The 8,136-nt window shown below is 43.8% G+C and overlaps 1 pseudogene; it reads left to right on the forward strand.

The window, feature by feature from the left end:
- Positions 1-7,846: 7,846 nt before the first annotated feature.
- LOC120981314 lies at positions 7,847-7,934 on the forward strand (annotated as a pseudogene).
- The last annotated feature ends 202 nt before the right edge of the window (positions 7,935-8,136 follow it).

Below are 8,136 nucleotides of genomic sequence, written 5' to 3' on the forward strand. Positions count from 1 at the left end.
ACCCAAAATCCCCCAATGTCGTTTAATAATACGGTTGATTTCCTCACTCTGTTCAGTGTACTTGGAGATAAAGGGAATCCGAGAAGTAGATCTATCGGACGTCCCCCTCTCCAAAGTACTGGTCCTATCTAAGCCACGAACCTTGTGTATATGGGAATCAAGAAGTTGGGTGGGATACCCTCGTTTTTGAAATTTCCTGGCCATGTTATCCAAAGCCAGATCTACCTGTTCAGGTTCAGAAACTATGCGTTTGACCCTAAGGAATTGGGAAAAGGGCAAATACTTCAGCATGCTACGTGGATGACCACTGTTGTAACAAAGGAGAGTGTTTTTATCCGTGGGCTTAGTGTATAACTGTGTATGCAACTTGCCCTGATCTACACTCTCAATAGTTTGAGACCTAATGGGCTCAATGTGGATTACAATCCGGGGATATATGCTTAGAGGAGTAGTTTGCCCCACATTGTCATTTATGCGATATTTGTCTTTCTTCTGTTGATACATAGTGTATTATGAACACTATTAAGCCATTTCTTTACTTTCTGTTTTTATTTTCACAGACAAGAATGATGCTGCGGGTTGGAGAAGTGAGACGTACCCGGTGGTTACCGTATTTGTTAATATGCCCTTATTCTGTGATGGTTTTTATTTTATTTATATATTTTTTTAGTTATGCCTGTTACATTTTGCCTCCTATTGTGTGTCCTATACTATATGTGTCCCCATTGGGTAATAGTGGCCTCTATGCGGTATGTCCGCTGCGGTTTCTGCGGCGTGCATTATCTCATTTCATCCATCTGTGAGGTTAGGTGCAGCTTTTCTTAGCTGCAACTTTTCCACTGTCCCCCATGGGTACACATTTAGGTACACGGCACTGTCTCCGTGTTGCGCTATCCTGTCTAACACTAGGTTATGCGCACACACATCGATGAGGTATTTTGTTTTGTTTAGTCTTATTATGGCTGACTAAGTGTTTTTTGTCTTGCTTGTACTCTCGTCACCATATGTGAGGACAATACATTACATTATACCGCTGATGCGGGTTGGTATTTGTGTTCTCCTCTACATGTGGGCATCTGTACCTTTTCCAAGATGGCCGACGAAGCCTTTCCACACTTGTGCGCATGCTCCGGTTACGTCATTTGAGGTAGTCACATCGTGATCTTCAGGCGACTTGGCGCCTGCGCACTGTCTCCAGCCGAACGCCGGACGTGGCGGTACATGACATGTACGGTATGGATAATGGAACCGGGTATGTCGTCGCTTCCCCCACCTTCTGGCATCATTTCTTTTAGTCCCTCCCACTTTATGTGCACCTGATTTTTATTAATTGATCATTATATCTCTATGTGATATTATATTCACTTTATTATGTATTTTGCATACACCAGTGTTGTATTTTGACACTGTTGTATATGTCACTGCTATTTATATATGCTGTTTTTTCTATATATGCACTATCTGCACTTTATGTACACATGTTCACTAATTGATTATATTGTGATGTAATAGGGGTTGGACCATATATACCCCACTTTTACACTGTGTTCATTGCTTGAAAAAGGCTCTTGTATGAGCTGAAACGTTGCCATCCACATGGGTGAATAAACACCATTATCTTTTATCTGGAGTGCTGTCCGTTTTTCATCTCTTATTGACGGGGTAAGCTGCTACATCCCTGGACTTAGCACCCTCTTTGTGTTTTTTCCGGTGCCGCCACTATTTTCCTTTTCCATATATCGCTTGGGTGGCTGAGCACGGATTACTATATTGTCTGGTGACAAACATTTTACCATGACGGACATTGATTTTCCATGTGGCTCTATGTACTCCCAGGAGGAGACTGATCGCATATTACAGGACATTGGGGGAGATGCTGCTTTTTTAAACACCCCTTCTATCCATGAGCTCAAAAAGAAGTTTGAGTTCCTATCTAAAAAGACGGCTTCATTACGACTGCACATGACCACACTTGGTGAATACTTCAAAATGCAGAGGATTCCACGTGGCATGAGGTCCAACTTGAGACCTAATTTATTTTCTCATAATGCATTGTTTTGCAAAAAATTTGAAATGTTATCTAACAGGTATTCACTGGATTTTATCCTGTTAAATATCCAATACCTGCAACAGGAATTATCCACTATTGCTAACGACACGGCTGAGATTGACCTCACATTACGGACATCCATGTCCACAGAGGAATATTCAGTGTTCAGCGACAATGTGTTGGCTCATGTGGCACGGGCCAAAACTGAATTGGAGGAAGGCAAAAGGTCCAAATGGAATCGTGATTCCGATGACTATAAGAAGGATGCGGTATACACCTGGCAGTCGGACACTACCTATTCCAACTACAAGGATCCAAAGAAAAGGAAAAGAAACACCCCAGCTACTTCTACTCCATCTTCCCTTTTTTTAGGGAACAATGTGGACCCTCAAAGAAAAGACGAGGGCGGACCAGGAGAGGGGGTCGTAGACACCACAGAACCAACCGTACTCAGGAACAACAAGACCAGAGCTCAGACAAACAAATTACAGATGAACAAGAGGAAGTGACCGTCATCAATTTATCCAGTAAGATGCTCACTCCAGCTCAAGTGAGTGTTCTCAATAGAGGACTTTCTTTTTGTCCCATGTCTTCCTCTAACTGGTTTGATTTAGATACAGATTTGTCTGCATTTTTTCGTAGAATCAAATTGAAAGTGTGGTTCAACACTAGGGCACAGATCGCGGCGCCTCAGGCTAGCGAGTTCTCCCTGAGACGCCTCGATCTGTCCATGAAGAGCCATTTCTCTCCCATTGTGAACGAGGCTTCTGTTGATGCATTTATCACTGCTGTTAAATCTGATATATCTGCATATAAGATGAGATGTAGTAACTATGTTTTTAAACATCCTAATCTCTCTAAGTTGGAAATTGAGGCACTTGACCAATTAAGACAGGACCCTTCTTTGACGATCAAACCAGCGGATAAGGGCGGCGCGGTGGTCGTCATGGACACCAGCAGATACGTGAGTGAGATTCAACGTCAGTTGGACGACGGAGATGTTTACTCTGTCCTTCATAATGACCCCAAATTTGGGATAGCCAAACTCATCAGGGAATGTTTGGCGGATGCCATGTTGGCAGGCACTATTGATGATGACTTGTGCACGTTTCTTACTGTAGATCATCCGGTTACGCCGGTTTTATATATACTTCCTAAAGTGCACAAGTCACTTGAGGATCCGCCCGGACGCCCTATTGTGTCCGGGTCGGACTCCATCTTTAGTCGCATCGCCATCTTCCTTGACAAGGTTTTGCATGACTTTGCTACAGGGGCTGAGTCGTATATACAAGATACGACTGATTTCCTGTGCAAGTTGGATAAGATTGATTTTGCTGGTGTCCATGAGGTCCACCTGGCATCCTTTGATGTCACCTCTTTATATACCTCGATTGATCACGATCTAGGTATAGGTGCCATTGAACGTATGCTGGGTTCCTCAACTCACTCCACAGCTGCTAGACAGTTCATTATTGATTTACTACAGATCATTCTAAGACAGAATTATTTCCTGTTCCAGGAAACGTTTTTTCAACAAAAAAGGGGCGTGGCGATGGGATCGAACGTAGCACCCACCTACGCAAACATCTTTATGAGGTGCTTTGAGGAGGATGTCGTCCATGTGTCACACCACCGCAGCCATTTGCTGCGGTGGTGGAGATACATCGACGACATCTTCCTCATATGGACGGGTAGTGTTGCCCAACTCGATGAGTTCCATCTGTTCCTTAACAGTGTCAATAGGGACCTTCAGTTCACCTTGGTCCATTCTGACACTGTGTTACAGTTTTTAGATACTACAGTCATCTACAATCAGGGCAAGTTGCATACACAGTTATACACTAAGCCCACGGATAAAAACACTCTCCTTTGTTACAACAGTGGTCATCCACGTAGCATGCTGAAGTATTTGCCCTTTTCCCAATTCCTTAGGGTCAAACGCATAGTTTCTGAACCTGAACAGGTAGATCTGGCTTTGGATAACATGGCCAGGAAATTTCAAAAACGAGGGTATCCCACCCAACTTCTTGATTCCCATATACACAAGGTTCGTGGCTTAGATAGGACCAGTACTTTGGAGAGGGGGACGTCCGATAGATCTACTTCTCGGATTCCCTTTATCTCCAAGTACACTGAACAGAGTGAGGAAATCAACCGTATTATTAAACGACATTGGGGGATTTTGGGTGGATGTCACAGTGAGATCTTAGAATTTAGATCCCCTCCCCTTTTTTCGTACTGCAGGTCCAGAAATTTGCGTGATCAACTTGTCCGAGCAGATATTGGACCTAGGTCCAAGTCTGTTCAAACCTCTCTAACTGTACATGGTAAGGGTAGTTTTCCCTGTCTTTGCTGTATTGACTGTAAATATATGGGTAAGGGCAGCACTTTTGTCCATCCTATTACTGGTATTACATATCCGATTCGATTTCACCTTACTTGCAATTCCAATTACGTTATCTATGTTTTAATTTGTCCATGCAAATTATTATATGTGGGTGAAACGTCGACGGATCTCAAAACGCGGTTGAACAATCATAGATTGTCTATACGCAAAAAAAGAAAGGACCTCCCTGTTGCCAAACACTTTACGGAGTTTCAACACTCCGAAAAAGACCTTAAATGTTGGGCTATTGACCATGTACCCATGCCAAGACGTGGGGGCAACAGGGTGTTGATCCTTAGAAAAAGAGAGCTCTTTTGGATCTACACTCTCAATAGTTTGAGACCTAATGGGCTCAATGTGGATTACAATCCGGGGATATATGCTTAGAGGAGTAGTTTGCCCCACATTGTCATTTATGCGATATTTGTCTTTCTTCTGTTGATACATAGTGTATTATGAACACTATTAAGCCATTTCTTTACTTTCTGTTTTTATTTTCACAGACAAGAATGATGCTGCGGGTTGGAGAAGTGAGACGTACCCGGTGGTTACCGTATTTGTTAATATGCCCTTATTCTGTGATGGTTTTTATTTTATTTATATATTTTTTTAGTTATGCCTGTTACATTTTGCCTCCTATTGTGTGTCCTATACTATATGTGTCCCCATTGGGTAATAGTGGCCTCTATGCGGTATGTCCGCTGCGGTTTCTGCGGCGTGCATTATCTCATTTCATCCATCTGTGAGGTTAGGTGCAGCTTTTCTTAGCTGCAACTTTTCCACTGTCCCCCATGGGTACACATTTAGGTACACGGCACTGTCTCCGTGTTGCGCTATCCTGTCTAACACTAGGTTATGCGCACACACATCGATGAGGTATTTTGTTTTGTTTAGTCTTATTATGGCTGACTAAGTGTTTTTTGTCTTGCTTGTACTCTCGTCACCATATGTGAGGACAATACATTACATTATACCGCTGATGCGGGTTGGTATTTGTGTTCTCCTCTACATGTGGGCATCTGTACCTTTTCCAAGATGGCCGACGAAGCCTTTCCACACTTGTGCGCATGCTCCGGTTACGTCATTTGAGGTAGTCACATCGTGATCTTCAGGCGACTTGGCGCCTGCGCACTGTCTCCAGCCGAACGCCGGACGTGGCGGTACATGACATGTACGGTATGGATAATGGAACCGGGTATGTCGTCGCTTCCCCCACCTTCTGGCATCATTTCTTTTAGTCCCTCCCACTTTATGTGCACCTGATTTTTATTAATTGATCATTATATCTCTATGTGATATTATATTCACTTTATTATGTATTTTGCATACACCAGTGTTGTATTTTGACACTGTTGTATATGTCACTGCTATTTATATATGCTGTTTTTTCTATATATGCACTATCTGCACTTTATGTACACATGTTCACTAATTGATTATATTGTGATGTAATAGGGGTTGGACCATATATACCCCACTTTTACACTGTGTTCATTGCTTGAAAAAGGCTCTTGTATGAGCTGAAACGTTGCCATCCACATGGGTGAATAAACACCATTATCTTTTATCTGGAGTGCTGTCCGTTTTTCATCTCTTATTGACGGGGTAAGCTGCTACATCCCTGGACTTAGCACCCTCTTTGTGTTTTTTCCGGTGCCGCCACTATTTTCCTTTTCTATATATATATATATATATATATATATATATATATATATACACACACATACATATATACACACTGCTCAAAAAAATAAAGGGAACACAAAAATAACACATCCTAGATCTGAGTTAATTAAATATTCTTCTGAAATACTTTGTTCTTTACATAGTTGAATGTGCTGACAACAAAATCACACAAAAATAAAAAAATGGAAATCAAATTTTTCAACCCATGGAGGTCTGGATTTGGAGTCACACTCAAAATTAAAGTGGAAAAACACACTACAGGCTGATCCAACTTTGATGTAATGTCCTTAAAACAAGTCAAAATGAGGCTCAGTAGTGTGTGTGGCCTCCACGTGCCTGTATGACCTCCCTACAACGCCTGTGCATGCTCCTGATGAGGTGGCGGATGGTCTCCTGAGGGATCTCCCCCCAGACCTGGACTAAAGCATCTGCCAACTCCTGGACAGTCTGTGGTGCAACGTGACGTTGGTGGATAGAGCGAGACATGATGTCCCAGATGTGCTCAATTGGATTTAGGTCTGGGGAACGGGCGGGCCAGTCCATAGCATCAATGCCTTTGTCTTGCAGGAACTGCTGACACACTCCAGCCACATGAGGTCTAGCATTGTCTTGCATTAGGAGGAACCCAGGGCCAACCGCACCAGCATATGGTCTCACAAGGGGTCTGAGGATCTCATCTCGGTACCTAATGGCAGTCAGGCTACCTCTGGCGAGCACATGGAGGGCTGTGCGGCCCTCCAAAGAAATGCCACCCATACCATTACTGACCCAATGCCAAACCAGTCATGCTGGAGGATGTTGCAGGCAGCAGAACGTTCTCCACGGCGTCTCCAGACTCTGTCACGTCTGTCACATGTGCTCAGTGTGAACCTGCTTTCATCTGTGAAGAGCACAGGGCGCCAGTCGCGAACTTGCCAATCTTGGTGTTCTCTGGCAAATGCCAAACGTCCTGCACTGTGTTGGGCTGTAAGCACAACCCCCACCTGTGGACGTCGGGCCCTCATATCACCCTCATGGAGTCTGTTTCTGACCGTTTGAGCAGACACATGCACATTTGTGGCCTGCTGGAGGTCATTTTGCAGGGCTCTGGCAGTGCTCCTCCTGTTCCTCCTTGCACAAAGGCAGAGGTAGCGGTCCTGCTGCTGGGTTGTTGACTTCCTATGGCCTCCTCCACGTCTCCTGATGTACTGGCCTGTCTCCTGGTAGCGCCTTCATGCTCTGGACACTACGCTGATAGACACAGCAAACCTTTTTGCCACAGCTCACATTGATGTGCCATCCTGGATAAGCTGCACTACCTGAGCCACTTGTGTGGGTTGTAGACTCCGTCTCATGCTACCACTAGAGTGAAAGCACCGCCAGCATTCAAAAGTGACCAAAACATCAGCCAGGAAGCATAGGAACTGAGAATTGGTCTGTGGTCACCACCTGCAGAACCACTCCTTTATTGGGGGTGTCTTGCTAATTGCCTATAATTTCCACCTGTTGTCTATCCCATTTCCATAACAGCATGTGAAATTGATTGTCACTCAGTGTTGCTTCCTAAGTGGACAGTTTGATTTCACAGAAGTGTGATTGACTTGGAGTTACATTGTGTTGTTTAAGTGTTCCCTTTATTTTTTTTGAGCAGTGTATATATATATATATATATATATATATAAATTGAATTTTAGAACAGGGAGAGTGAAAAAGAGCTTGCTGTGTCCACTCGACGCTTTGACCTACTCGCTTCTCAGCCTTTTGGCTAAGATCAAGTGTAGTATCTGTTCTTATCAGCCTACCTTGACGGCTCAGGTGCTTTGGGTACCCCCTACACTTGGCCTGTGGGCATCGTCGGTTAAAATCGGCTTCAGCTCACTGCTGCTATTGGGTGTAGGGCTATTCCCTTAGTTACGAAAGAGTTCCAGTCTCTGATCGCATCTGGGCCTGTTGCTTGTCGGTCTTGGTGTACGGAGTTAGACAGTACTTACTTGGATCTCAATTGCCGACAAAGATGATCGAAGATCCTATGTGA

This window comes from Bufo bufo, chromosome 10, assembly GCF_905171765.1.
Source record: "Bufo bufo chromosome 10, aBufBuf1.1, whole genome shotgun sequence".
NCBI lineage: Eukaryota > Metazoa > Chordata > Amphibia > Anura > Bufonidae > Bufo > Bufo bufo.